Raw genomic sequence first — 27,789 nt, 5'->3', positions numbered from 1 at the left:
GGGAGGTTTTTTGTTTTGTTTTGTTTTGGTTTTTTGTTTTGTTTTGTTTTTAATGAGGAGTTCTTTCTTATATTCTAATGATAGAAATGAAAAGAGATAAGTGAAAAAGGCATATGAGACATTTGTCTTCAACTAATCAATGAACTCAGTGGCCAGATAAAACTGGCATTGTGCTGGGAACTGTCCAACTGTGGGTAAGACCTGTGGTTAGTCACGTATGTTCTTGATTTTACATCTTTTCAAGTTGTTTTTTTTTTTTTCTTTCTTTAGACGGAATATTGTTGTGTAAAATGATATTTGAAACTCCGAATAAAGCTCAGGCTGGCCTTGATTTTATCCTCCTGCCTCAGCTTCTCAAAAGTTGAAATTATATGCTCACACCACGATGCCAGGCTCCAGATTTCTCAGGTTAGTCCTTTAAATGTCCTACACATTTTCTAAATAGTCTGTAAAAACGGTGCTTCTTTGAATAAGAAACTTTCTTCCTTTTGAGGATTTCCAGATGTGCCAATGTTCTTTCTCCCCCTTGTTGCTTGAAATAAAATATCAACCAAAAGATATTTCTCACTGTATCTAGTGTCCATTACAAAGAGGAGCCAGACAGTGCTATTGCTCAAGCCTCAGAAGGGGAGAGGTTGGGAAACAACTGTGTGAGAAAAACTGAAAACATTAAATACATTAAGATTTTGTTTCTGTTGCTGTAATAAGACACTATTACCAAAAACAACTCATGAATGGCAGCAGAGTTCATTTCATCTTACAACTCTCGAGTCATGCATCACTGAGGGAAGTCTGGGTGGGGGCTCAAGGCAGAAAACCGAAGCAGAGACCTAGGAAGGGTGCTGCTCACACATGGCCTTCTTTCTGATCCCACCTAGGACCACATGCCAAGGGGTGATACAGCTCCCAGTGGGCTGGGCCCTCCAACCTCAATCATTAATCAAGAAAACGCACCATAGACTGCCCTCTAAGCAATCCAATCGGGGAGATTTCTTATTTGAGGTTCCTCTTCTCGGCTATCTCTAACTTGTGTCAAGTTGACAATAAACAAGCCAGGACAGGCCTCCACTTAGGTTGTGAATGAATCCTCCCTCGTGAAATGAACTAAGATCTCAACAACACTGGTGGCGTCCTAGAAGACTAGTGTTCTGACAGAATTTGATACCCCTGCTGGGGAAACTGAGTAACCAGGGTGTTTGGCTTTCGCCTATCCAGAGCCAGGCAGGCACAAACTTCACAGCACTAGAACCTGCTTCATCAGTTGGCACTGCCCAGAAGCTGTGGTGAATGTTTGCTACATACTCTACAAAATGCTGCTTTACCCATCAATGTTAAACAGCGAACTCAGCCTGTGTGGACCCATCAATACCGTTTCCATTCACTGCTTTTCCTGAGGTCTGTGGACATGTGGTAGGAGGATTTACAGTAAAGGGGATTCACTACACTGTCTTTCCCACTGGCTACTTTGTCACAGAAGTCTGAAGAGCTACAACAGATGGCTTTCCCACCCATCACGTACTAATCAGGAGGACCTGCTCCTGCAGGCAGCAACACTGTTTAGGAAAGCTGTCTTTCTGGTTGAATTCTTCCCCTGTGCACAAACAAACAGAGAAAGACATTCACTCCTTGTTCCTGCCAAATGTCATAGGTCAGAGAAGTTTTAACTCTGCTTATTTCTGTAAGTATTGCCTGATACTATTCCCTAGTTCTACATGTAAGGTAAACTGTATCTACAGGGGACACATATGCACACACACAGAGAAAGAGAGGGAGAGAGAGAGTAATATAAGCCACAAATAGCACCTCATGGTGCCAAAATGCCCATCTCAATCTCTTGGTAAATAATGTTGAGATTTCCTAAGAATGTACCATAAAGTTGCACCTTGATCTGTGCTACCGGGAAAGATCCAGTATTTCCCCGTTCAGTCCTTTTACATGCTTTCCAGCCACAAACGATGTAGATGGGGCAGTGTGAGCATTCAGAGGGCCAACAAATGCCACAGACGCATGTGACCCCACTGACCATGGCTATCAGCAAGGTCTCTGTGGCCCAGCACTCCCTGTAAGTGACTACTGTGGATGCCCCATCCAGAAACCGATGCCATTTGATGAAGTAGGGAATGATTACTTCAGGCACCAATTTAATGCTTAATACTCCCAAAGTCCCCTTTCGTAGAGAATTCATTTCAACTTTTATTCACTTATATTACAACCTTCTTGACCTAAGCTTCCTGGCCTAGGACAATACAGCAAACAAAATGACATGGGGCATTATCCTCAGAATTACTTCCTTACCCCCACCCACCCTGTCTCCAAACCAAAGCTATCCAACTTGACCCTCCCTTGAGCATCTCTGCCTACTAAAGGAACCACCTCAGTTTCTCAACTAAACAAGTCTCTGGTAGCCCAAACTAATGGCCCTTCCTCATAAGAAGTTAACAGCACCATTCCATTAGATGTTAATGAGACCAGGTTATTTTCCCTCGTTCTCGTTGATTTTGGGAGGAGTGTGTGGATAGTACTATGTAGGCAAACCTGTTATCACTGAGCATGTTCCACTCAGGTGCCCATGAGAAGGGCTGAGGAAATAACTCAGACATAGAAAGCCCAAGACAAAGCAAACAAACAAATAAAATAACAAATATTTTATGTTATGAAGCTGAAGGGGGCTGGGCCTCTCATAGTCATTATAAGTTAAAAATACTATGAACAACCCTGACCCTAACCTCCAACTCAGCAAGTCTGCTTCTGGAAAATGATCCTATTAGCTACTGTATGAGCATATAAATCCCATAACAATCCAGGGGTTCTTCATAGGTAGAGAGTTACATCAGTCCAATGAGGAAAAGGCAAGGAGGAAACTCTTTATTGAATACAAAAATAACTCAAGATATAATCAATATGACTAATTTTAAGGAAAGTGCAAAAATGATGTGCTATCATTTGTATAAAACCAAAGGAAATACAGATTATGTACTCTGTATGTACATAAACTATGTTTAGAAGGATCTGCCAGAAACTGGAAATTTCGCTGTCTCCAATAGGAGGGAACTGTGCTCAACAGCAACCACATTGAGTTTTCTCCATGTTTAAAATGAAAACTAATGTTAAAACAATGCATTAGAAAGTTTTGACTATAAATATGACATATAAGTGCTAAATCCTGCTTCATGCTTACTTAAAAGTATATTGTAAAAGATGTGTCTTCCCATGAAAATATTCACTACCAATGTCAACAAGAGAAGCGATGGTGTAGAAATCGGTCAGGGAAAATTAGCCCTGTGAAGCTCCTGGCTAAGTGACTGAGAGAGAGGTGTTAACTCTACGTGCATGCTTATCAGTAGAACAGATGTCAAAGAGCAGCTCAGGGCACACTCGTTCACAAAGACCATGTGCACCCCCAGACCCAGTGTTTACAGTTCCCACCATCCTGATCAACACCTGAAGTGATGGTGAGCGTTCCTAATTTCCCTTCCTCAGAGCCATGGTTTTGCTGTAAGCTGAGGGGCAGGCATGCACTGGACAAGGTCCAGGCCTCTTAGTCACGAAGCTTATTCTTAACTGTTATGAACCCTGCAAATAAAATCATAAAAAACAACAACAACAACATTTCTTTTTAAGAAATCAAACAAGCAAAATTAACTGCTAGTTGAGTTTCCCATCGAGGACAGAATGTAGGGAGCGTGGAGATGTTTATGAAAGTCATAGGCCCTAGCCACAAGATAGACGTTTTGGATAAATTAAAGACAGAAATGTCAAACGCAATGACTCAGACACATCGTGTGAACACAGCCACTAAGACTTCCAAAGAAAACCAGTGGAAGAGATGTGCAAATTATTTCAGTTAGTGTTCGACACCATAAAGATCACTAGACAAGAAAGATGTGTAGTTAGGGTCTAGGGAGCCAACTCCTGGTCTTCTTTTGGAGATTTCACAGAATGTGAAGTTGAATGAGGGTGACTTGTGACCTCGCCCTACAAATGTCATAAATGGACCCATCTCACTTTGACTAGACAGAAAGCTCTGGCTTGTTTGCCTTCTGCCATGAGCAGACAAAAGAGGCTTTCTGAGACAGGCAGGAGACAGGCACAAGTTCTGGAGCAGACTGAAGGAAAGAGATGAGATGGTGAGTAGATAAAGAGTCCTCTGAACACAAAAGAAAAGAGAGGCCCAACTACCACCCGAAGTCTTGAGCAGCAGGTGGAGAGACAGGCTGGCAACCTGACAGGGTGAAAAATCCACGCCAGGAAGGACTAGACCTAGAGTTCAGATTCACAACATCCACACAAACACCAGCAAGTATGCTGCTTTCTCTCTCTTAAAATCAAAGAGTTTTTACAACTAAAAAAAACAAGCAAAACAAAATATAAACAAGGGTCCAGCAGTATGGTGCTTGCCTAAAATTATACATCCCCTGGATTCAGTTCCCAGGACCACAAAACAATGAAGCAAACCAAAGAGAGTCAGTTAAACTGCCACTATCATTTTATAGTTGCTTTGTTTGAAGTTGCACACTATGGGTTTTCATTTAACAGATGCAGTTTCAAAATTAAGGTACAGAGATGCTAAGGTTGTAAGGCCACAGTGGTTACACAATGGGTTACACATTACATCAAAGCAGAATTCCATTACAATTCAGAGAACATGACTAAAGGCACAGGACGCACAGGAGAGCCTGACAGAGGCGGACTTATCTTCCTAGGCTTTGGTGAGGAGACAGCACACCTTAACCCCGTATGTAGAGAGTGAATTAGGTAGGAGCACTAAAATTATCATGAGCCAGACAAAATGGCAAAAGTGTAAAAGCGTAATAGTACCATGGGGGAAATGCCGCACTCAGAGGTAGGAGTGCCCTTTTCAGATCATTAGCTGAGCAAAGACTGAAGGAAAGGCCATCCAGAGACTGACCCACCTGGGGGTCCATCCCAATAGCAGACACCAAACCCAAACACTATGGTGGATGCCAAGAAGTGATTGCGGACAGGAGCCTTATCTGTCTCCTGAGAGGTTCTGCCAGAGCCTGACAAATACAGAGGTGGATGTTCTCAACCAACCATTGGATGGAGAACTAGGATGGAGGAGTTAGAGAAAGGACTGAAGGTAATGAAGGGGTTTACTAGAGCCCCAGAGCTCCCAGGGACTAAATCACCAACCAAAGAGTATACGTGATGGGACCCATGGCTCCAGCCACATATGTTGTAGAGGATGGCCTTGTTGGACATCAGTGAGAGGAGAGGCCTTTGGTCCTGTGAAGGCTTAATGCCTAAGTGTAGGGAAATGCCAGAGTGGGGAGGAGGGAATAAGTGAACTCTCATAGAAGCAGGGGGAGGGAGGATGAGATAGGGGGATTCTGGAGGGGAAACCGGAAAGGGGATAACATTTGAAATGTAAATAAATAAAATGACCAAAAAAATCATTAGCTGAAAAAAGGTCTTTTGCTTTCCTCATAGAAAACATGCTTGCTGGGTGTGGTGGCACACACATTTAACCCTGGCACTGGGGAGGCAAAGGCAGAGAAAGCTGGATTTTTGGGAGCCTAGATTATAAAGGTTCTAGGATAGACAGAGCTATCTTATGAGACCCACTCACAAAAAGAGAAAAAGAAAAAGTTGTTCTTTAGCAAAGCCAGGAGGACCGGTTTGCACCGGTTTGCAGTGCTCTCTTAACAGAGCTGTGTATAAAAGTGCTGAGCCTCCTCCCTGCCCTATAGGTGGACCTTGTCATCCCTTCAGAGGAAAACTCAAAGTTTACTGCTTAACACCCCTGCAAGTACCCGCCGCCTTCCTCCTCCTCCCCATTAGCCTTTCCTACACTACCAGCTCCTCATTTCATCTGCAGAGTCTGACATTGATGGTAGATAAACCAAAATCTCCAATGCCCCATCTGTGAAATGTGAAGAGTAATAAAACCTTTCTTAGATAACTATAAAGATTAGGAGAGTCAGGTAATATGCTAGAAAGTAAGATCTGCTATCTCACCAAGAAATCAGTCAATAAAATATAAGCCTAGTCTAACTGTTTAGCGTATAAGGTTTTGGAGAGAATGAGAATTGTTCAGTGATCTTAGAAATTGAACAGCCAGCCAGATGGGGTGGCTCATGCTAGGGAGTCTGAGGTGAGAGAGATACTGCTGGTCCCTGGCCAGTTTGAGCTAGAGTGAACTCCAGGTCAACCTAGGCTATGGCATGAGGACCTGTGTAAAACAAAAGCAATCAATTTCCATAATTAAACAGTGTTCCCCATTCCACTCGTTTATGTCAACAGCATCTACTATCAGGAACCGCTTCTGTGCAAATCTACACTGGGAGATGCTAAGGTGGCCACACTAAAAGTAGTTATAGAACTGGTCAAATGCAGAAAATATTTGACTGTGTTGTACCCAGACCGAAGTAATATATCTAAAACACAACCTATACACCTAGGGCCAAGGAGGCATCATAGAAAACGGGCCAGAAAGATAGTACGAGCCAGAGGACCGGGATGTCTGCTGTGAGATTGCGTCTTTTATATATTACAGGGATGCTACAGCCTGAGCCATAGTGACCTAAGAAGTAATACCACCAGTTAACAGGTCAACATGGATCAGGGAAATCTCACAAGGTCCCTACCCCCAGAGAATGAACTACAAGCAACTAACGATTGCTCGGAGGAGACTCAGTCTTCTCCAGAGATGTGGCTCCTAAGTGGTTATCCATTACGAGGACGTCAGCCATGAAAGCCTGCAGAGATGAACAACACTAAATGGACCTCGTAAACTATATTTATATATGTGTGTATACATTATGTGTGTAACAATAATAACTATAGGGCTGGAGAAACAGTGAAGAGGAGTCAGTGGTTAAGAGCAGAGGTCCTGAGTTCAATTCCCAGCAACTACACAGTGGCTCACAACCATCTATAATGGGATCTAATGTAGTGTGTCTGAAGATAGCAACAATGTACTCAAATAAATCTTAAAAAAAAATAACTATAGAAAAAGGTAATGAATTTGATGCTCTCACAGATGAAATTCTTACGTAAAATTGTTTAATGGTTAACAGACCCTTATGCTTACAGTGGTTCTCAACCCCTTCAAGTCAAAAGACCTTTTCACAGGGGTCATCTAAGACAACTGGAAAACACACATAGGTGCACTAGAGTGGATAACGGTAGCACACTTTGTTATGATGCAGCAATGAAGATGACCTCATGGTTTAGGGTTACCACAACGGTATTACCTGGATGCTTCTTCATCCAGGAGAAAGCGGAATAATCTTTTTAACGATGCCCACGTTCCTCCTGGCCCGAGGATCCTGCATGTTGTGAACAGTGCAGGCCAGGGGCACCCATGCCAAGGCTGACGCCGCATAAATTCCTCTGTGATCATTCAGAGGCGCAGAGACCGGGGGTTTGGGACAGTTACTCACTTACAATGGCAAGACTCGAGATTTCATGAACAGGAAGATTTCACTTCAAAGAAAATTTGAGTGCATAAGTTCTCCCAGAGAGAGAGAGAGAGAGAGAGAGAGAGAGAGAGAGAGAGAGAAGAGAGAGAGAGAGAGAGAGAGAGAGAGAGAGAGAGAGAGAGAGAGAGAGAGAGAATATTCTAACAATTCAAAAGTAAACAACAGCGAAAACCTAATTTCTGAACAACTACCATAAATGGGGCCAACGGCTGGTGACCTTCTGTAAAATCTGTGCTAAGAAAACATTAAAAGTGTCTCACATGCCAACAGCGGTAGTTACAAGACCTGCTTTCCCGAGAGCATGCATGTAGAGAGGCAACAGAAAGTACGGAGGTACTGCAGGGAGAGGTGGCAGGAAAAGGAGAGAAAGGAGGGGACTGCCCAGAGAGGACTTCTGGGTACAGAAGCATCTCTGCATGAGCCCTGGGATGTGTGCACAGTGCACAGGAGGATGCAAGAGAAGGACCTAGATAGAGGCCAGCATCTGCATCTTGATTCTAATACCCACACGGATCCCGATCATTATAAGCTTTTAAAGGGTCTGGAGAGTTGGTACTACAGCTAAGAGCATGGGCTGATCTTCCAAAGAATCAGGACTTAGCTCCCAGCAGCACCATGGCAGCTCAGGGGATCAGACACCCTCTCACAGACATACATGTAAATGAAATATCAATGAACATAAAATAAAAATAAATTCTTTTTTTTAAGGCTTTAAGAAGAATTTTACTTGGTAATTTTTTTAAATCCTCTCACAAAGACTCATGGTCAGTATAAATAAAGTTTATGAACGGAATGACCCAGGGCCAGGGAGGGAGATGGATCAGTTGATAAAGTGATGCCTAGTGACTGGAAGAAGCTAGGTTCAGAGCCCCAGACGCACATAAAAAGCACAAAAGTACACACAGAGTCCCAGCATCAGTGAGAAGGGGACAGAGAAAGGCGCATCCCTTGAGTTTGTTGGCTTTACTTAAATGTCCAGCCTACTTTCAGGCAAATGGGAACTTGTCTCAGATAAAAGGTAGAAGGTGCTTTGGTAAACATACATGAGGTTGTCTGTACACATCCATGTGCACACAGGCACACGCACACACAGTGATCAAAAAGGACAACAGAGGTGCAGTGCTTGTTCCACATATGTAAAGTCCTCCATTTTAAGTCGAAATACTGAAAAAAAGCGGGTGTTGGGGGTAGAGGGACAACAGACTAGAAGAAAAGAGACACTGAGAGAAACCAGGGTAAGAAATCCACTTATCTACCCATGTCATGTTCCCCAGTGAAAATTCCCAGCTGACAGCTCGGCGGCTAAGTACTTATTCCGCTGCTTGGCAGAGGCATAGCATGGGTGCTCCAAGAAACTCCCTCCACTGAAGCCTCAGTGAAGAACACATCAAAAGAAGCTAAATTCAAACCTCTTAAATGGGCTTATTCAATAAGGACACCAGAGATCTAAACTCACACTTGAAGCATCTCTCAACAGACACATATTGCTACAAAGAAAAATTTCCCTTTCAAATCGAGCATGACAGACACAAGCTTTGATACTCTGCTCGCCTCGGCCTGATAAGAACTGAGTTGCGCACGTATTGGAACTGGGCTCTGTGGTGGAGAGATGATAACTTCTGCCCTGAGGGCCCAGGTTTACATATTCTTAGCAGACACAACTTTATGTTATTAAGATGATGTGAGAAACTGAAGAACAATCAAGAACAAATCCTTGAGGCTGTCGGTGTTCCCCTGGCCCCAAGCACCAGCAACCCAGGAGGCTTTAGAAACTATGAAAATTTTAGATACAGACTCTGTGATTAGGATGATCAGTTCCTACTGTGGTAAGAACAGTTTCGCTTACAACATAACCATGTATATCTCTGACCTGCTGCCTGGGCAGTCATGAAGACTGGGTGCAAAGGTCTTGCCGACAACCTTCACAAAAATCTCTACTTCCTGCCCCCTCAGTTTGTTCCTATCAGGGGTGAAGAGCTTGAGATTCTGTGGCCAAAACATTTACTTCCTCTAAAGGAGGAACAGAAAGTGAAAAATGTCTTTCAAGTAAAAAAAAAAAAAATGTACAGAGAAATTGAAATCTCGTTAACTGACATTAACGGACGATAGCCTACTTAATAAGTTCCCATCAGATGCGTCTGAACACACGCTCAAGGTACAGTCAGAAGGCATCTCAGAGCAATGGTTTTAAGAGTGACATCATCTCATCAGCATACTACACTAGAACAGTGACAATAAAAACTCTACACCATTAGAGGGATCCAAGGGCCATAAAAAGAACCGGAACCTGTCTGACACAGACACTTCTAGGCTCTGCTACATATGCATGGATTTAAATTTAAAAGAAAGAAAGCTAAAAGTGGTGTCTTGCTCCTTTTATTTCACTTCATATGTTTTTTTTTTTAATTCTAATTCTGCTTCATATTTTTATAGAACATGGAGTGAAAAATAGAAGCATTTACACTCTATTTCTTCTTTGCGTGTAATAAATTAGATTTGACCAGATTTTCCTTCTCTTACAGAAGTCAGGGCTCCAGGCTTCTCTCAATAACCAGCCACCCTATCAACAGATTGAGCAACTAAGCTACGTCCACCAAGTAAGCCCATTCACCAACGGGGTGAATTACTTGGATTATTTAACACCCAGGTTTTGCAGGCTAAACAACTTCACTAAAAACACTGTAGAAATTAAACTAGTTCGATTCCAAAAACCAATATACGATATAAAGGTGTAGCCCTACTTAGAGCTCAGCTAACACACAGTAGTATGTGAGAGGAAAAGCACCATGGAATCTGAACAATTGATTGCCCTATAATCAACACAAGAGATGACAACCTTAAGTTACACTAAAGACGTGTTTGATGTGAAACAGCTCACATAACAGATACTCACGGCCACTGCCACACAAATACAGAATTACTGTGGCCAAAACCAGTATCTTTCCCTCACCTTACAAATGGCCTCCTGATAAGAAACTAGCACCATAATTAAAGCACTAGTTGCTGAAGTATTTCTAATACAGGATGCATTTTATTTAGGACCGTATACCACTTATCCCACCCACCTGATATATTCATTCTCATTCCCCCCTTCCCCGTGTGTGTGTGTGGGGGGGTGTGTGTATTTGTGTGTGTGTGTGTGTGTGTGTGTGTGTGTGTGTGTGTGTCTAAGTTTCTTTCTTTTATAATCCTGGATGCTGAGTAAATTCCACTGTCTTTTCAGTCTATGTCAGTAAACTAGGATGCCACTTGTTTCTGTGCTAAAGAGGTTTGAAGACAGTCTCATAGATGCTAAGAAAATGATTTATCTACCACCCAGCCACAATCCCAGCCTCTGTTCCTTTCCACTATTTTACTAATACTCTGTGTCATTTCGAGGAAGAGGACTTTCAGCAAAACTCAATAACTGGACTTTTTCAAGTGTCAATTTTCACAAGGGATGGAATAAAAAGATAAAGGCAGGTGGTGGATGTGCCCATCTTTAATCCCAACACTCAAGAGGAAGAGGCAGTCTATCTGTTGAGTATCAGGTCAGTATACAGAGCTAGTTCCAGGACACCCAGGGTAACACAAAGAAACCCTATCCTGGAAACAAACAGGGATAAATATTTTCTTCCCACCAAACCTTCTTTATTGTTCATTAATATGAGCCAATAGATCAAAGAAAACATACTAATCTGGAGATACATTATTACTTTAACACTAGGCCTTACTATTTGAAAATAGAGATCTAGCCAGCCAGCAGTGGTGCACACCTTTAATCCCAATCCTAGCACTTGAGAGGCAGAGGCAAGTGGATCTCCAAGTTTGGGGCCAGCCTGGTCTACAAAGTAAGTTCTAGGATACCCAGGGCTACACATAGAAAGCCCAAAGAAGAAAGAGAAATTAGAGGAGGAGAATGAGAATGAGAACACGAAAGAAGAAGAGAAAGAAAGAGGAAGAAGACTGAGGAAAAAAGAGTAAAGAAGAAACAAGAAGAGGGAAAAGAAAAGAAAACCATAGCAAAGCAAGTTGGAAATCTGAAGGTAACAGAAAAGTCTTGGGAATGTTAGCCTTAAGTATGATTTTCTCTGGTTCTTCCCACTTCAAACAGTAAGAGACGCATTTGCACAAGTTACTAAGTATCTCTTTGGACTGGCTTACTTTGAAAGAAATAACCAGTGGAAGTGGGAATACACATGAGAAGGCTGAAGCAGGAGTACGCTGAGTTCAAGGACAACATCTGGGTTTGCTGCTGCCTTGGGCTATAGAGTGAAACACTGTCTCAAAACCAGAAGTAATAATACAAAATGTTCAAGACTACAGAAGGTTCTGGTTAATAGGGCACGCTCTCTCCTCATCTCTAGAACAGCAACGTGGGTAAACAGACATGATATACCATGTGTCTGTGACTTTATCTCTGCACCATTCACTCACACTTAATCATGGGTTTGTTTGTGCACTACCGCATGTATACAGCTTACCTCTCTAGATTACGAACTCACTGAGGATAAAGATTGATGTTTGGTGGTTTTGTAGACGTAACATTCACCAATCCACACTAAATGCCAATCATGTGAATACTCCCCAGTACTGAACTATATAAAATAGATGTTTTACAAATGAGCTGAATGAATGCAGAAAGACATTTATGGGACATATGGGAAAGGATATTAAGAAAGGCATTTACTGTATTACATAGAATATACATGCAGTCCATATAACCTCCACCAAAGCCTGTAATTCCAAACGAACGTTTTTGGGTTGTTGTTGTTTTTTTTCATTTCACTGTGTTTATTTCTCTCTCAAACTGTATGTGCATGCATGCACACAGATAGAAGCACACATGCCATGGCACTCCTATAGGGATCAGAGGATAACGTGGAGTCAGCTCTCTTCCACAACTGGATCCAGCTCAGGTTGTCACACTCTGTGGCAGGTGCCTTTATTTATTCACTGATCCACCTCTATGGCCCCCCAAAAATCTCTCTCTCCACAATTGTCCAAGCTCAGCCAAGTTCCTTTAACACATCTTCTTCCTCCCTCTAAACTACCTGGCTTCTAAAGGGGATTTCCTCAGTCTCATATCAAATTCATTTCTACATCAAGGTGGTTTCTGATGCTGCCTTTCCTCCACCTGCTGCATAACAGTCATGAACAACCACTGGCTCAAATCCACACATATCCCTGAGATAATTTAATATTGTAAAGAGATAGCCCCTGAGATTGTCCCTGCTGGATAATGAAGCCTTCACAAACTATCAGTTTACAGAGCCCTTGAACTTCAAGATATCATGTACAACTCTGTCCACACGTGAATCTGTAATGATTTAAGTAAAGTATCTTCACTGCATTTTAATAATCCCCAAATCCTAGGGAGGCTTGAGTCCATCCAATAGTAGCAAATGGGAACAGTGGTAGAGCAGGTCTCATCAGCTCATCTTGTGAACTAGTCAAAGAGAAGCTATCACCTCTATTAGAAGTACAATTCAGATGTTTCTCATCCTGGTTAACTGAGACTCATTTGGCTTACTCATTTCTGGAAACTACAGTGAGATACTGTGTCTTTTGTGTAACATTCGACACCATCAGCCATGTATTACTCAGGGTTCTCTAGAGTCACAGAACTTATAGTCCAACTCCCCAACAATGGTTAGCTGTGACTGGGAAGTCCAAGAATCTAGTTACTTGGTCCCACGAGGCTAGTTCTTTCAGCTGGCCTTCTGCAGAATTCTAACAGATGTGTCAGCAAGCACATGCAAGCAGGCAAAGAAGAGTAAATCTTCCTTCTTCCAATGTCCTTATGTAGACTTCCAGCAGGTATAGCCCAAATTACAAACGTGTACCACTAGGTCTGGACCTGGGACTTGCTTTATCCCAGGCTGACCTTGAACTCAGAGATCTCCTTTACTTAGTCTCCCAGGATTAAAAGCATGTACTCCCTTGCCTGGGCCTAAGCTTGTCATAGCCACTGTGCCTCAAGACCCCCATGTCAAGACCCAGGTCAGAAACTGTATCTTCCAGCCTCAAGATCTGGATCACAGGTGAGCCCTCCAATTCTAGATTGTAGTTCGTTCCAGATACAGTCAAGTTGACAACCAGGAATAGTTATCACAAGCCAGCACCCAAGTTAATGTTTCCTGACTCTGCTGGCTTCTAGGGCATCTAGAGCCTCTGTTCTCTTTCATGGCACAAAGTGCACCTGTTACACTATTGCTATATCAGAACTGACTCCTGCGGTTGGTACAGTGGGGAGAGCTCTCAGTCACCTCTCCTCCTAGGCTAAAGATCCTGGGAGCTCCTTGTGGGAACAATCTCTAGTCTTTCAGATTTCAACACTGTTAAAAGCCAGTAGCAATTATGGGTTCCACTGTGACATACCATATAAAGTTACTTCTCATAAAATTTCTATCCTGCTCTATCTACCATAAATCATGGGTGTCTTATCTATGACAGCACATAATTGTTAAAAATAAAACACCATGAACTGAAGAACTGGTTCCCTGGTTAAGAGTATTTGCTTCTCTTGCAGAAGACCCATGTTCAATTCCTAGTACCTACATGTTGACTCACAACCATCTGTAACTCCTGATCCAGGAGATTCTAAATCTCTTCTGACCTCCTAACCACAACTGGTACACAGACGTACACACAGAAAAAAAACCATTCGTATTCATAACATTTTAAAAAACAGAACAAAACAACCCACAGAGTTTACTTTAGAGCTGCCTAGCCATCACTCCGGAATTAATGAAATAGACAAATACTTCTCCCCTCCACTAGTTGGTTTTTAGACCCTTAGATGCCGACTGGATAATTTATAAAAGGGAGATGAAATAACACTAATAAAGCTGAAGCCTGTCAGTTTCTTCTGTCGGGTTCAGTATCATTAGCACGAAAATAATAATGCTAGTTTCTCTCTCTCTCTTTTTCATATCTAGATTTTAGAGTTGGCTCCAGTGAGAAACATGGTACCAACATGTGAGGAAAATCTTCCTTGGGCTTTTCCTTAAAACTAGTCACTCTCAGAATCAATTCCTGTCCTCTCTAGGAACTTCCATCACTGTCTCCCAATCTCCTGTTTCCTCACCCTATTTATTTTCCAGAGACTCACAGCACACCACCACAGTGTTACCAACAGGAAACGAACTTCCCACACATCAACCCATACTTCCCCACACTACCATTCCCACAGTAGGCATTATTTTTAAACTTTTTTTTTCATTTAGCCCTTCTATTCAATGTTCCTGCTCTGTAACCAACTGCATGGTAAAGCACTGTTCCTCCGTTCAGAAACCAATATATTTTTTCTTAAGAAACAAAAGACAATCAATCTGGAGAATTGGCTCAGTGGTTAGAGAGTACTTGTTGCTTTGCAGAGGACCCGAGTTTGACTTCCACTGGGCAGCTTGCAACCAACCATCTATAATTCCATCCTAGGGGATCCAACACCTTCCTCTGACTTTGGGGGGGGGGCACCAAGAACAAATATGGTGCACACATACATACAGGCAAAGTCTGTATGTGTATAAAGTAGAATTAAATAAATATAAACACAAACAAACAGAAGGAAAGAGACCAAGCGAGGCTTGATGGCACAGGACTTGAATTCCAGTGCCCCTGAGGCAAATGTGGGAAGATCTCTATGAGTTCCAGGTCAGCCTGGTCTATAGGGTTCCAGGCTAGAGGAACAAATCTGAGATCCTGACTCAAAAAGAAGAAAAAGGAAGATGGGGGGAGAATGACAAGGAGGAGAAGGAGAGAAGAAAGGAAGGAGGAAAGAAAGAAGGAGGAAGGGAGGGAGGGAGAACACTGCTAGAAACTTTTGACAAGTATACTGTATCCTAAACTAGCCTTGTTCTTCACATAACCTGGGCACACTGGGAGGGTAAAGTGGCCATCACACACTTGAATACCTCTTCCCAATTCCAAAAAATCTTAGTGCGAAACTTCCCTTCCAAAAAGGGCAAATCTCAATATTTCCATTTTTCAGATGGGGAAATCCAAGCTGAAGGTGACCCAGTAACTCATACAAGATGATATATTAGATGGCAGACTTCACTTTCCTGACTTTGAGTCCCCAGGCCCAGTGACCCTTCCAGTAAGAGTAACAAGCACTGCCTTTAACTCAGCAGAGAAACTGCACTCGCCACCCCAGAACGCACTCATTCTGCACAGAATCATGCTGATTTCCTGGCCTTGCAGGGGCTCCTGCCCATGGTCTCTGCAGAAGCATCCATACATTTACAAAAACGAAATCTATGAGTCCTACCAGCTACACTACTTGAGACAATGCAGAAACAGAAATGACAACAAACTACTGCTCATGATCGCTTTTGTTCTGGCCATTTATTCAGGCTCATTTGTAATCCACCTGACCCAAAGAAGATAATTAGTTCTGCTCATAAAAGGCTTAGTCCAGTGAGATTGTTCTGAGGGTAAAGGTACCTGACAACCTGAGTTCAACACCCAGTACACATATAAAGATGGAAAGGAAGAAATAACTCCAAAGATGTCTTCTAACTGCCATACATGTAACAACCTGCCATGCATGTAACATGTAATATGGTGCGCGTGTGGAGGGTGGTGCGCGTGCGTATGCACACACACACACAGAAATACTAACAGAAAAATTAAAAAGAAAGTTAACTTTCATTCCCTTTTGTTTCTTTGAAATAAGAACTAGCAAACTTTTTTAATATCAAGACAGAGGAGGCAGGAAAGCCAGCTGGAAAAAAGGAGGAAGACCAAAGGCTTGGTCCAGCATAAGTAACAAAAAGCCCTTCTACTCAGCAGGGGCTTCCCTCATCAGAGAAGGGCCTTGATCCCCTAAAGGAGGTTCTGGTTTATTTACTGGGAGTAAATTAGTACCTTCCAAGCTGACCAGAAAGAACTTATTAGACAACACCTCTAGGTCCCCATACATGTTTTCAGAAATTCCTAAGTCTGTGCTACATCCCTAAGACATGGCATCTGGCAGAAGAAAGCCTTCTTGGATTTAATCCATAGGAGTTACTTAAATGTTAATTACATGTTAATTAAATACCCCCCCCAGACTGTCATAAATTTTAGCAACAAAATTGTAGCTCAGACTGCAAAGACATTTAAAGCTCCTGTCTCTTCCCTTCCATTGTATATCTATCTATATAAGGTATTAATTCACAACTGTTCTGTTCTGGTTTTCCCTTTTTTTCCCCCATTCAAAAGAAAATAAATCGTTTTCAGTAGAAAAAAAAAGGGGGGGATGGAGCTGAAACATCAGTTAAGAATACAGTGGTAATGGCACACACCTTTAATCCCAGAATGCCTGAGGCAGAGGCAGGTGGATCTCCGTGAGTTGCGCCCAGCGCAGTCTACAAACAGTTTCAGGACAGCCAGGGCTACACAGAGAAACCCTGCCTTAACCGGTCTCTTCCCACAAAATGTAGTAACACGGGGCTGGGAGAAAGTTCAGCCAATAGACAGCCAGGAAAGCATAAGGACCTAGGTTCAGATCCCCAGCAATGCATAGAAGCCTGGAACATTCTCATCTATAACCCGAGCACTAGGGAGAGGCTGCCAACTTAGGGCGCCCTGCAGCTCATTGGCCAGCCAATCTAGCCAATCACTGAGCCAGGTTCAGTGAGAAGGCAGCAAGCAGGATAGGAAAGCTTGTAACAAATCAAGCTGGTCGCCCGTCTCCCATGTGCCCACACCACTGGACACTCTCCTAATGTCATTCATCTTTTCAAGCACCCTTGCTGTCTACTTGCTCAAACATTCTAAGCAGTTCTAAGTTTTTGTTGTTGTTTTCCCTTCTGCTAACCCTGTCTCACACTCTTTGATTTCCGGCTGCACTGGAAATCAAGTGTCTAGCATTTCTAGTATATAAAACCACTTGTAGCAACAAGTGAGTCTTACCCCAAGGCAGTGGTGAAAGACGGAACTGTCTGGTGGTCTTCAGAACTGCTATGTACCCCCAAGACTTCGTTTAAAGATCTAGCATTGATTTTATAAGAGGAAAAGAAAAAAAAAAAAAAAAAAAAAAAAAAAAACAAACCAAAGCACTCTCACAAAGCTTTCACATCCATATCTATAATTCAAACTCAACATCCATCACTTCACACCATGCTGCTCTATTAAAATTAATCAGTTCCACGTGAAGTGAAATTAGTTTTAATCACTCACACTATTTCCATACTCTAAACTCATACACACACACAAAAAAAAAATCTCACTGTAAATAAGACTGTTACGCAAGCCCTAGGAACACTGAGAAAAAAAATATACAAACTCAACACCAGCCTGAGCTACCTACGTGGGCCCTGTCTGTTTCACTGTGTGGCAAAGAGATGACAGTTACAAGGATGATTTGACATAACCTTAATTCCTCCGGTTTTTACCTTTCAAATTCAAGATTCTTTACAGAATACACACTGGGAAATAGTCGTGTGACTTATGTGATTATAAAGTGTTTTAAATCATAAATTATACGAAGTATTACTGAGATAACGGTTTCTACTCCATGAACGAACTTACACAGTTACGAGAGGACAGTGTGTATTTCATGGCATATGTAAGTTTATATGCAAGTTATTGAATGAAAATTAGCCTGAAATTATTCGTATCAGAGATACTTTGGAAAAGATCGGCACATATGAATAGCAAATTTCAAAAGTTTTTTTTTTCAGTTTTTGCAAAGTTGTAAGCACAGGTTTCATTTTTATTTCTCCTTAACATTCAAAATTAAACTACCTGCTATCACCCGTTAGAAGAGAAATAAAAAAGCTGGAAAAGGTACAGATGATGGTAAACATAAGACAAGTTTCCTTATCTAAGGAGTACCAATCTCAGAATAAAAGGCTTTGGTTTTTTACTGTAAGGAAGGAAGGGTGGAACTCACAGGACCCAAAAGCTCGAACGTTATCGGTCTCTGACTTACAAAACTTTTATTTCGGACCAGCATCCTTTTGCACATCAGGCTGCTAACTCAGATCTTCTAATTACTTCCACGTCTAAACGGACTACGTAGCTACAAGTAAAGGCCAAACTTTGGTCTCTGCCTCTCGAACTCAGGATGCGTTTCTCCACTAGAGGTCCCCCTTGCCCAGTTTTGCAGGCTCGCAATGTTGCTGCACTTGAAACTTTCTGGAGAAATGCTCTCTACTCGAGTCAGTGTTTTCCTAAAAACTTGCGCAGAAATCCACGCGACCGAGGTAGCCAGTACAGAGCTTCCCGGTCTCCCCACACCTATAAAGACATCATAACCCATCTACGAAAATGGAAATGAAAATTCAATGCATTCATCCCAAGCGACGCACCTCCCCCCCCCCACACACACAGTCAAACCAGTTTCTTATTTTTCCTCTCAGTTTCCCTTAACTTAGAACAATTTTTTAACATCTATTTTTGTTCCTGGGCACTTTGGATGATCTTAAATGCATGTTTTTGGCGGTAGCCCCAAGGTGGCAAAAGAGCGAGCCAAGGGATGCAGAAAGGGGGAGGGGGTGCGTGCAAACGGCACCCGAGGAAGTTGCATAAGGAAAGAGAGTCCGTTTTTCAGGTCCCCACTAAAAATTAAAACAAATAAACAAATAAATAAAACATCAGGGAAAGGAGAGGAAAAGGAAGCTGGGCGGTGCCTGCGGGAGAACAGAGAAGAAAAACCAAAGCGACGTTTACCTTCGTGTCCCCGTGGAAGGGTGGGGCAAGAGCCCTGACCCACGCAACCCGGCAGTGCGACTGGGTCTCCCACCCCTGTTGTGGCGGAGCGCGGACGAACAGACACCTCGGCCGGACGCGAGCAGACGCAGAGAAAGCCGCCCCTCTGGTCAACTTTCTCTCACGGCCCCACGGTGGGCCGTGATCGGATCGGATCTGACGCTGGGGTTCCGATCCTAGAACCCCCCCCGCCCCCCCATGCACTTTTTGTGTTTTGGATTTTTTTTTTTTTCTTTTGCTTTTCTCCCGAGGAGCCGATTAAAGTTTTCCCTCGGCCAGCGCGCCCCTGGCCCCGCCGCTCTCAAGTTTGCCTCCTCCTCCGGTCGGCGGCTGGCTGGCTGGCGGGGCGCGCGGCGGATGCCTCCGCTCCTGCGCTTCCCGATCCCCACCCCCGCCGGCCTCTACTTCCCCCGCCCCGCCGCCGCGGCGCGAGGCCGGCCCCGCCGGGCCCAGGACCCGAGCGAGGACCAGCCCGCAGCCCATGGGCGCAGACCGGCGCTCGCACGCGTGGCGAGGCGGACCCGGGCCGCCGGCCTCCGCTCCCCGGGCGGCCGGAAACAAGTTGCAGGCTCGGCGGCCCCCGCCGCAGCCTCGCCTCGCTCGCACGCCCGCACCGGCGGCGCTGCGCGGAGAAAATCGCCGCGACGGCGCGGGTGCCCGGCCCGGCCCCGCGCCCTGCTTCCCGCGGGGACGACACTGTCGAGCCCGCGCCGCCGCGTTCCCTAAAAGCACTTTCCTGCCTCCAGCAGGAAAAAGAAAAAGAAAATCCAGCGGAGGCTTTATTTCTTTCTTCTTTTTTTTTTTTTCCGTGCAACTTTCCCAAAATGGCGGAAATTGGAGGCGATCTCTAGGAAATTCTCCCACAGTTCGCGGCTGCGAGCGGGGGAGGTGGCGAGCCGGGAGAGCACACACGAAAACTCTCGGCCGCCGGCCCCGCCGCGGCTCGGGTGTGCGTGCGTGTGCGGGTGCGTGTGCGCGGTGCGAGTCGCGGAGGGAGGCCTCTCGGCGCGCGCTCACACTCAACACCGACACACACACACTCGCGGACACACACTCACCGATACACACACACTCTCCGACACTCACACACACACACACACACACACACACACACACACACACACACATACGGCCGCGCCAGCGAGACGCGCCTCTGCCACATTCAACCAGTCCGTTCTCCGCAGCCGAGCCGGTTAGCAAAGTGGCCCGGCCTCTTTTCCCACTGCCTCGGTCTCCCGTACTTGGACTTCTCGCGCTCGCCCGCCCGCCCGCTCGTTCGCTCGCTCGCCCGCCTGCCCGCTCGCTCACCCGGTGCGCGCCCGGCACAAAGGCCACACGGGCGGAGGGGGCCGCAGGGGCGGCGCGCCGGGGCTCGCGTCCTCCCGCCGCCGCACCGATCGTGCCCGCGGTCCCCTCCCGAAGCCACCCCCTCCCCCCTTAGCCTCAGGCCGACCGCGCTCGGCGCCCCCGGGGAGGCTGCGGCTCCGCCGCGATTCCCCCCCAGCGCCGCCCCGGACACGCAGCCCCGCGGTGCCGCGCTTCCACCCCCCCCCCTCCGCCGCCGCCACCCCGCGCCCGGTGTCAAAAAAGCGACCAAAGTGACAAGCTCGGAGGGGGGCGCGGGGGAGGGGGCCCACACGCATCCCGCCGCCTGCGCGCGGGCGACCGCCCGACGCGGCCGCCTCGGCCCGCTCCCTTCCGCACGGCCCCCCACACCCTTCCCCGTGTGCGCGCAAAGGAGGAAAAAATACAAGTCTCTCCTCCCCCCCCCCATTTTTTCCTTTCTCTTTTCTCGCTCTTTTGTTCCTCTTTCGCACTCGCACTCACTACTTCAGAGTGAGATGCCCACAGACTCCCCCTCCAGCCGCTTCCGAGTCACTTGCCCACTTTTTTCCCCCGGGATTAAGTTTTCTCCTCTTTCCCAGAGGCGCAGAGAAGTGGGGGAGAAACCCCTTCTCTCCTTCCCCTCCCCTGATCTCTTTCCCAAGACGAGGGTGCGCTTCCTTCCCTCTCTCGGTCTCAGAACTTTCATCCTCACCCAGAAAAAAAATCAATGAATGGCTCTGGCGCAGGCCGATCTGCGGATTAATTAGAGATTAGATCCGATCAAGCGCTCCTTACCCCCAAATTTTCTCTCTTTTTTTTTTCTCCGTCTCACGAGTAGTCCTGACAAATGGTCCAGGGCTGCGGGCGCAGTGCGCATGTGCGCGTAGAGTCAGGGCTGGGGAGAGGGGAAACTGCGCTGGTGCCGGTGCCGCCGCCGCCGCCGCTGCCGGGGAGGTTCGCACTGCCTTCCTCTGACTGCTGCTGCGCCTTCGCCGCTGGAAAGCCGCGATTGAGCAGCTCGGCCGAGCCGGCCGCCCGCACACAACTGCTTCAGGTGCATCTCTCCACGATCCTTGTCGCCGCTTCCGAGCTGCTTCAAAGAACGGCCCGAACAAATGTGAAAGACCGAGAAGGTTATAGATTTCTTTGTCTGCTTTTGCACTTTACTTTTTTTCTACGGCAATTTGCAGAGCAGCGAATCCACCATGTGCTGCTTTAAACGTGTGCATTCAGCCATTAAAGAGTGGGCCCTGGTCTCACACCATTGCTGCCCAGGGGCTAGATCCATGCCACAGGTCAAGAATAAAATAGGAAATAAACTTCTACGCTCGTACGGAGTTTCATTTGCCCTTTTCGGGACTGGAAGAATGCATAATAAAGTCTAAAACTTGCGCGTTCTTTCCGCATCCTAAATGAGATTCGTGTTGACAGCTTCAGCGGGTTAGGCCTCTGTTGTAAGGGATGCTGGGAGTTCTACCTTAACTTAGAAATCTCTGGTAGAGTGCCTAGGCAATAAGAGGGGACCGCCCGCTTAATGTACTCAGTCAAGATGGCTGAGCTTCCTAAATAGCAAACCGTGCCTTTGTCAGCGCGTCAAATCTGGATCAAGCCATTATTGCATCTCGATATTTGCAGTTTTCTGCTTCGGGCTGCAAGTTGACTTTGGGGGAGTTTACAGTCCCCCTTTTCTACAAGGTTCAGGGGAGGGGCAGACAAAATAATTCAAAGTAATTAAACTTGTGATAAATATGTTAATACCAACAGGAGAGTTGGCTGTGAAAGAAAGAAAGCAGTAATGCAAGCCCTGCACTTCTCAGAGAGGAGAGGGAAAGCGGTGGGAAGTAAAAGAAGGTCTGCCCCCAGTCTGGACTGTTTGTTTTGTGCCTAATAGAGGGTACAGGGGCCTTTCTCTGCTATTGTCCCCTGAGGCCTAGGATTTAAATATATACCACAGATGGAAATTCCATATTAAAAAGCCTTCCTCTAAAAATGTGAGATTATTCTTGATTAATTTTTTTTCCACTTCAGGAATGCTCCTTGCACTAGTTTCAGGAAAATAGATTCCTAAATTCTTTCTTCAGGCCCGTGAAATTGCCGCAGAGAATCAGACCTCCATCCACTGCTTCCGTCCCCCGTAGAGGCCAGCTCTCAAACCCCAGGTACCTCCATCCACTGCTTCTGTCCTCGTAGAGGCCAGCTCTCAAACCCCAGGTCGAGGCACATAGCTTGACATGTGCTTCAGAACACAGGTGTTAACTCACCCTGCAGAAAGTTTACACACGTTCATAAGATGAGCTCCGTGTGTTAAGCAGCCAGCACTTTGGGGGTGTTCAGTTAGTGAGAACTGTTGCTAAGCCCAGACCACCTCCCGATGACTTTCTCCACTCAGTATGTTCAACCTGCTTCAAGGTTGTACCAGGACTTCATTAGCACTCAGGAATTTTCAGCTTCCAGCCTTTTCTTCCCAACTCCTGAATAACAAAACGTGAAAAGTCCAAAGGCAGGCTGCAAGAGAAAGAGTTTTGTCTTAACCTAAGACCTTGCCGTAAGAAAATCAAAATTAATTTCAAATTCTTCTTTCTTAAACTCTATCTTGCAGTCACTCACTAGATAATTCTAGGTGATATTTCTATTGTGTGTGTGAGTTTTCATGAACATTAATTCAATAGTCCCCTTTTTAAAATGATGTCTTTGGGTAATTTTCATTCGGTTTTCGATATAGGATTTTATACTGCAACTCAGGTTGGCCTGAGATTCACAACAGTCCTACCTCAGCTTCCTAAGTGCTGGGATAATAAGCATTCGCTATCTTGCCTACCCACCACCTCCTGCAAGGTACTTGAAATGAAGAGATGACCAAAAGTAGCATGTACAACTATGCTAAGCAGTAAATGCCATGGTAGCAAGAATAGTTGAGGAGTTTCGGTAGCAATTAGGATGTACATCCAGGATCCACACTGACCCACCATCCTAGAAGAGTCTGTGAAGGACAACCAATCAGAGAAGGCCTATTAAAGCCAAGTGCTAGAGAGCAAGCCTTGCATAGAAACTGCCCTGGGCAGGGGCTGGCTATGAGGTTTGATACAATACAGACATTGTATCTCTGCTTCTGAACTCACTATGAAAATTTCATCTCAAGGTATTGCTAAAATCTGGCCCAAGATGGAGATGCTAAAGATCTTGAAGTCCTGTAAGAATAAGGACTTTAAAATCTGCTCCTCTCACCAAAAAACAAACAAACAAAAAAAGTAATAATTTCATTTTTCTCCTAAATGCTACCATCACAGACAGAAATGTTGTTAGACTCTAGATATCAAGTTTATCCTAAATATAAATTGGTATTGTCATCTGTACATTGCACCCCTTGTTCCTCAGCGAAATAATGTCCTGACACAAACTTAACCCGCTTTCAACCTTTATCATTCTGACCAGTATCACTTAACATCCTCTCTCTCTACCTTGTGCCTCCTACTCTGCCTCATCCCACAACATGTAAATACCTAGCACATTCTTCAGACAGGCCTACCCGTCCCCGTCCCTATCGTCCCAAACTAGGGGATTGCCTCAGTTCCTTACTGTTCTCTGTATTTTCACATCAGATGTACATACCCTTCAAATATACACTCCTAGATATCTTGAAGTCAAAGTAATGCTTACATGGAAAACATTTGAAACAAATTGCAACACTGGCGCTTCAGAGACATTTTGAGGCTTCTCAAGAGCTCCCAGGGGAAGGTCCTTCAAGGCATTTGCTCTGCAAACCGTAATTACCTCTCTCCATGAACCTCCAAGGCAGAACCATTCGCTACCTGTCTCTAACTCTAGCATGTCCTGCCTTTTAGGACACAGGTCTGCAGTAGATGACCTCCTTCTAGAGCCAGTTCTCTTTCCCCCCAGTTTAAAGATGCCCAAGAATCAAGTCCAATAACCTAGAGTTCATTCTTGCTTGTGCCACAACCACCCGAAACCCTGAGCAGGCTCTTTCACAGTTGGGGCTTCCATTCTCTCCTTAGTTTGACAACGAAAACAGACTATTTCTGAGCCTCTTTAAAGGCTGTGTCTCCTCCGCCCTCCATATGTCGCAGGAACTCATCACATTTCATACCAAGAAGATGGAACCTGGAAAGTGATTTCAGTCAGGAGTGAGGAATCATTCACCTTGCAGGTACCAGAACAGTGTTCAGTGGAGAGCTCATTCCCTGGGCCTGCACTAATGAGATTGCATTTCCCTGCGGCTGGTTCGATTGGATCGGCTTTATAACCACCAGTGCTTTTCCTACTCCAAGGCCTTGTGTGGTAATATGTATGATTGGTCACCAGTCTTGGGGTAAAGTGAGTATTTCTAGAAAAAAAATGTTAAATGAACAATTTTTTAAAAGTCTTACATTTAAAGATGTATTGAGTAATTGTGTGATTTTGTTTTTTGTTGTTTTTGATTGTTTGGGTTTTGTTTTGTTTTGCCTATGTGATTGTGTATTCCATATTATCCTAAGGATATAAATGTTGGGTTTACCTCAGTTCTTTTGACTGATATTTACAAGAGCTCAATTTGATGTTCCTCCCAGTATTTTAAATTAGGACTTCTTGAACTTGCAAGCCATTTTTGCTCCCCTCAAAAAATTCTTTTACAGGACCTCGTGTCTATGAGTATATAAAATAGACACACAAATGAAGCATTTATTTATAATAAATCATTTAAAAAAACTTTGTTCTAGAACAATTCTTTGGTATTCTAACCATACCATCTAAAGAGATGAAAGCACATTAGCCTCCTAATGAGACGAATGTCCTTCTTTACCGTACCCCAAGAATTAAATCTCATCCGAATGTTTAATATTGCAGGCTGTAGAGCATCTTTATGCTTTTTGAGTTTATTGATGCTTAGATTTTATAGTAGTCAATGTTGAGAATGCCACATAAATATGTACCACAAATGGCAGGCATATGTTTAGCACCATTTCGGGCATTTTTGAAATGTCCTAATTCCAAGCTAAGATCTATTTGGCAATATCTTTTATTTATTAAGTTGAAACTTAAGCCAACAATGCAAATAGTAACTTTTAATAACAAGATACAATCAGAAGATATACTAGTGCTAATGGATGATAGCAAAATATTAGAGGTCCTTGTTTTCTATAATATATAATTATTTAAAAGGAAAACGTGTTGCAAGTATAATCCAAACACTGTAGAACACAGCACACAACAGTGTCAAGTCTAAGCCTCAGTGTTTTGGGTGACATTTGCTAGCATTTCAGTGCAGCCACATGCCCGGTATAATGTGCACATGTTGTATGTCCAGAACCAAGGCTTCAGTGAAATGGAGGGGTACAACACAGGAGAATCCTCCTGAAATGGCTTACATGCACTGCATGTTTATTTTGAATTAATCTCTGGTTGTTGCATGATCAACAGCCCTTTTGCTGTTACTAATTGTTTTGTGTACATTGACCTCCATGTTCAGTTATATACCCAATATAGGGTTGCAATCTACTGCTTAAGAAGATGAGTTTTTATTGGACAAGAATGAAAGGTTTGTCCAAGCACTTTAATTCCAGTCCCTGTTCTCATCCTTGTGATACAGTTGCGTGTGTTACCAGCATAGAGCTGTGGTAGTAGAATAGAAGTGAAATTCTGAGAGCATTCTAGATGTCACACCAAGGCATGAGGATCAAGAGATCAATCAAGACCCATCTGGACTACATATAAGAGAGTTTGAAAGTTAAGAAAACTAAATTCAAGTATCTTAGGCAAGCTCTTGTCTGCCACACAAAAGACCCATCCAATCCTGGGCACTGGTAAAAGCAAAACAATAAATAGATAGAAAAAAATTTAAAGGAAGCCTAAATGCCAATGCTTTAGATAAGCCATGTTAATGAGAACAAACCAGATTTCAGAACAGTTTAGTGGCAGTGGTTCCCAATTCTTTCTTTAGCAATTCTCTCTAGACTTGTCTTTGCTTTTGCCCTGGCTTCCTGGCCACAGGAGGTTGGACCAGGAGTCAACATTTCATTTGAGAACTGAAGGGAGAGGGCAGCCTAAGAGTCACCAGCGACTTCTCACCTATGTCAATCTCCAGTAACACTTAGCCATTGGAACAAGAGCTACCAGAGATGAAGGGAGCTAGTAGGCATTGCAATGGTGGATTATTCACAGTCAGAGTGCTAACCACTGTGACATACATCTGTAGTCCCGAGGCACTTAGGAAGTGCAGGTAAGAAAAGCAGGAGTCTGAGGTCTTAGAAGAGGCAACAGCAGAATCCTGTCTCAAACAAGCAGTTTGGAGCAGTTCCTCCTTTGTTCCTCTTTCTATATTTGTACAATGTAATGTTGATAATACCTAGCCCAGGGGGGTGTTATAAGAATTTTACAGATGAATGCAAGAAAAAGTCCTCAGTATATATTTGTAATGAATAAATGTTAGAGACTTTCCCAATTTTAGTGTATTTGCAGATATTAGTATATATATATAATGCTTCAAATATTTGAAATGTATGTTGAAGGTTTGGTCTCCAGAGTAACATGCAGAGGAAGGGATTACAGAAATGACTGGCTCTCAGGATGCTTCTGTTTGAGCTGATCAGTGATCAATTCTTTTATGGATTCGTAGTTGAGTGGACAATGGGGAAGTGAAGGACACTGTGGGGTGCAGTCTTAACTGACATCAGTGGGTTACTGTACCTTTAAAGGGTATATCCTGTACCTGGCTGTTCCTCCCTCTGCCCTTGTGTCCTGGCTGCACTGAGGAAAGCAGCTTCCATGGCCACCATCATATTCTATCTCATCTCTAGCAATACACCTAGCTGGGGGGGGGGGGGGGGGAGCTGAGCCCTCAGAAACTGCAAGAGCGGAGGAACTCTTCCACCTACTCCCCTAGTTGTTGTCTCAGGTGTTTTTGTTACAAATGAAAAGCTGTCTAACACAATGAGTTACAAAGTTATTCTAATATGTTTATCAACTTGGGGTGATTAAGTCAAACTAATTAAGGTATCCATCACTTTAGACACTTATTAATGGTCTCAGCTGTCTAACTGAAACATTGTATCCATTGCTCCACATCCCCATCTCCACACTGTGGTACTCCTACTGATAATCAAGGTTCAATTCTCCTTTTGTGTCGGAGTTTTGTTAAAAGAACATTTGATACTTATCTTTCTGCCAAGTTGCTTCAACTTCTGGCTCATTATATTGTCTCGATCAAAGTTCCCAGTTTTTAAGGCTGACTAGCATTCCACTACCCATAGTTTTCTTTTCTTTACCTGTTTAATTGGTGGAGGGATACAGGTTGATCCTATTAGTCAACTATTAAGAACAGTGCCACAGTAAACATGGGGGCGAG

The 27,789-nt window shown here is 44.2% G+C and overlaps 1 protein-coding gene across 1 annotated transcript in view; it reads right to left on the bottom strand.

The window, feature by feature from the left end:
• L3MBTL3 (L3MBTL histone methyl-lysine binding protein 3) overlaps nucleotides 1-19,239 on the bottom strand; it is a 97,453-nt gene extending 78,214 nt beyond the window's left edge. Inside the window, exon 1 of the mRNA XM_080929167.1 lies at nucleotides 19,086-19,239. The gene's annotated coding sequence lies outside the window, so the exon portion shown is untranslated. The remainder of the gene's footprint in view (nucleotides 1-19,085) is intronic.
• Between the last annotated feature and the right edge of the window lie 8,550 nt (nucleotides 19,240-27,789).

The sequence above is a fragment of the Micromys minutus genome (genome assembly GCF_963924665.1).
Source record: "Micromys minutus genome assembly, chromosome: 15".
NCBI classification, from domain to species: Eukaryota; Metazoa; Chordata; class Mammalia; order Rodentia; family Muridae; genus Micromys; species Micromys minutus.
Note: the sequence above shows the minus strand (reverse complement) of the source record. Positions and strands in the feature narration are given on the sequence as shown.